At 45.8% G+C, this 3,841-nt stretch overlaps 1 pseudogene; it reads right to left on the bottom strand.

Annotated features, from left to right (window-relative positions):
- Positions 1 to 147: 147 nt before the first annotated feature.
- LOC119358413 lies at positions 148 to 3,841 on the bottom strand (annotated as a pseudogene).

Genomic DNA, 3,841 nt, shown 5'->3' with positions numbered 1-3,841 from the left:
CCGGTCGCGTGAGCATCAGCAGCACCACGCAAGGGAGCATGAGCTACCGCCAGCTCCAGAGCACGGGCGCGCTGCAGTGGTGGCCGGGGCGCGAGCTCTGCCCCTCACTCCGAACACCCCGTGGGCGCCCTGGTCCGGCGCCGACTCTCAGCCCACGGCCGCACCGCGTCGCACTCGGTCGCCCGGGGACCATTCCTGCACCGCGGCCGCCGGTGTTGTGCTCCTGCCACTGGCGAGCTGGGCGGCCGACAGCATGCCTGCTAGGTGTTCGATGAAATTACTTCAGAGTTCTAACGTCCGTCTCCTCACTCTGTTTGCCCATGCCATGTCGTCCTGACAATGGGACCTACTCGTCAGATTCAGCGTCAAACAACTCTAATCGATCAATCAGTGTTTTTTGAAAACTATGAGCACAATGGTGGCGGATTTTTGAAAAAAACCCGATTGGTGGTGGCTTTCCGAATTAGTGTCCCCAATTGTGGTGGTTTTTTGCAATTTACTCCAATACAACACACCAGAAATAATAAATATTATATCTAGATCTATAGACCACCTAGCAACAACTACAAGCACTGAAGCGAGCCGAAGGCGCGTCGCCGTCATCGCCCCTCCCTCGCCAGAGCCGGGCAAAACTTATTCACACGCCCACCGACGATGCTAGACACACCATCGGAACGAGGGCTAGGCGGGAAGAACCTTATTCCATCTTCAGGGAGCCGCCGCCGCCGTCTCGTCTTCCTGAGCAGGACACAAACCCTAACAAAATTCGAAAGAAACATCTAAAGACAAAGCCCTCCCGCCGGCAAGGGCCGGGATACACCGCGCCGCCATGGCCCTAAAGCCACCGAAGACGAGGCGGACCGGCGGCGGCGCCGGCGGGAGGCAGAGAAACCCTAAGCTTTTCTTATGTTCAACCATAATTTAGCCAACAATACCTCGAATAAGCTCCCTAGCAACCATGATGCCAACTCCTTCAGCTACCTCTTTCTTCAATGTAGGTGCATCTACTAACTATAAATGTGTTATAGGTCAAAGAGTGAAATCATTATTACATAAAGAACATTTGAGCAAACCAACACATTATTCTTCATATACAACCAATAATAATTGAAAACAAGTTCACCATCCCAAATCTTGCAGCTATGACTTCCTTTGCTAGCAAAACAACCAAGGTGAAAGTTCGTGCTGCACAGACCTGCCATCCATATATTCAACCCAAGCTTTTTGAGAGGTATGCCTGAGCCTATCTTGATCTTTGATTGGCACGGCTGCTCAGTAGAGGGGCATGTTTTGGATGACATGTTTAGCCAATGCCATGCAGAGTACTAGTACCATTTACTCCAAGCACTCAGGTGGTTAGGTGGTTGAGTACTTGATTTTGCTGATGAGAGGTTGCATGGAAATCAACTTGTATGAAGGGATCCAGTTCTTGGAGGATTTAGGTGTTGAGACTTTCAGCGTTTCTGGAGGATTTTCTAGTCTGAAATAGTACTCCCGTTCCAATGATTTGACACATGAATTTTGTCCTAAAGTCAGAAATTTCTAAGTTTGACCACGTTTCTAGATAAAAATGCTGATATCTAGAATATTGAATAAATGCATTATAAAAATATACTTCATAAAGAATATACTTATGTTCTTTCAATTGATATAGATATTTTTTCTATAAACTCTTGGTCAAGCAGAGAAAATGTTGGCTTAGATAAAACTTATATTTTAGGGTGGGGGAGTAGTCTTTACCTCAATATTTCACTCTAGTTTTTACCTCGATATTTCTTCAACTTTTAGGATTTCTGCATCCTGAATAATTCAAATTTGTGGGAACCTCCTCGCCTAAAAAATGAATTGATGGTACTGCTAATGTTGATGCATTAGCATTTATAGGAATGCTTACTTTAAACAGTAGAAAACAGAACAAACCGGACAATAGCAAGCATGTATATTACAATTTCGTTTACTGCTTGCACTTGCATTCGACATACATACAAGTTCAGAATACCACTATTGAAGCAATACTTTTGAAAATTATCTTCACCGAGGACGAGCCGACCATGTTGTCCGTAAGTTGCTGGGCTATTGTTTCTTGCTCATTTTTGGTCCTTGGAAACAAGCCTCCTACCAGAGTAGGCAGTGCATCCATTGCCTCGCAATCCTTGCATGGTTCATCATCTTCTTTCAAAACAACAGTTTTCAAGTTTGGTGCTCGATCCATCACCTCACGTACAAATAACATATGTTGCTCCATGAGGGGACTAAAGTTGGTCACATGGAGCTCTCTCAGTTGCCACTTGTTACAGCTTGTGAACCCAGCCACCTTCCAAGAAGGTTTCACTCTTTGAATGACAACACGCTCCCAATTTAGTACCAGGCATGGATGTTCAAACACCTGTATCCAAGAACCAATACCTAATATAATTACATAAAGTACATATAGTAGCTAGTATTGCCAGGCGATTCTATTCTGAAATCTATCAAGCGATGATATCAATAACCAGGAAGGAAATATATAAATCTATTCAACTAACAATCGAGACAAAGGGATAAGTAAAATTAGTACCTCAATATCAAATATCTCAACACTTGGAGCAGCTTCAAGGAGATTTATTGTCCATAACAGGTCAAACTCAACATATATGCCATGAATAGACAGCTTCCTTAGCTTGCTGAATGCGGTGCGGAGTTGCTTGCTTTCCGGCAGGATCCAAAGCTGGTCAACAGACAAATAAAGGAAAAAATCAATGAAACATTCCTAGCAATAATAAAGGTAAGCAAATATCTTTTTCAAGACATGAAACAGCAAAAAAAAAGAGCGTACGTTCCTAATTAACCCCGTAACTTCAAAATTACTAGTGATGAAATTAGAAGCATGTCGCACAATCTATACTGAAATAGTATGAAATTACCTTTTCTCCTTGGAAATTTAAGGTCAGGTTATGAATTTCTGTGGCACCATCTAGAAGATGGCTTAAACTAAACCCCGAGAGCTCAAGGTCTGCACCACACACAAGGAATAACTCCTTAAGGGACGGGACAGAACCAAAATGCAAGGGGGGCTCCGAGTGCATCCACGCCTCCCAACTGACCAGCTCTAGTTTGGGAAGGCAGAGCACCTCAAGCCTCCTCAAGTAGGAATAGCGGACTTCAAGAACCCTGAGAACCGAATTTGGCGCATCTACCTGCCACACCGAGCAGTCGCCGACATCACAGTGTTCCAGACTAAGGTGCTGCAGCTGCTTGCAGCAATCAAATATGATGTTATGTATATCCCCCTCAGCAAAGCGCAGGTTGTAAAGCTGGAGCCTTGTGAGGCAAGGAAGTATATTAGGATAGGCGCTGAAGAACCCGTCCACGTCCCGTGCTTTCCGTAGCATATTCGCACCTTTGCAATCGTAATCCTTGTCGTCCGCAAGACCGCAATGGTGAGGTCCAGTTCTTTTACCATGCCGTTGTCAATGGCGTCACGGACAAGTGGGCCAATGTCATGCGAGTAATTGCCCACCAGGTAGATCTCAAGGGACATTCTTGAGATTCTGCTGCTGTGTTTGATGCGCAAGAAACTCCTAGCAGCTCTCGTCAGTGATGCCATTGCCTGATCTATGTGTTGCCATGGTATTTGAGAATAAAAATATATCTGCTGCCCAGCAGCAACAGGGTAATCCGGGCATGGGGCGGGTAGGAAATCCCTGACATGGAGGTCAAGGTCGAGGAGTAGCCATGGCAGGCTCCTCCAGCGCGTCGACAGAGCGCTGGTCTTTGCCACCGTCGCAAGGTCCACCCTCCCCAAGATGGACAGCAGGATGCCATCAGACAGGGCGCCCAGCCTATCTTCCCCTTGTGGCAT

This window comes from Triticum dicoccoides, chromosome 2A (genome assembly GCF_002162155.2).
Source record: "Triticum dicoccoides isolate Atlit2015 ecotype Zavitan chromosome 2A, WEW_v2.0, whole genome shotgun sequence".
Classification (NCBI taxonomy): Eukaryota; Viridiplantae; Streptophyta; class Magnoliopsida; order Poales; family Poaceae; genus Triticum; species Triticum dicoccoides.
The sequence above is the reverse complement of the archived record's forward strand: the minus strand, read 5'-3'. Positions and strand labels throughout refer to the sequence as shown.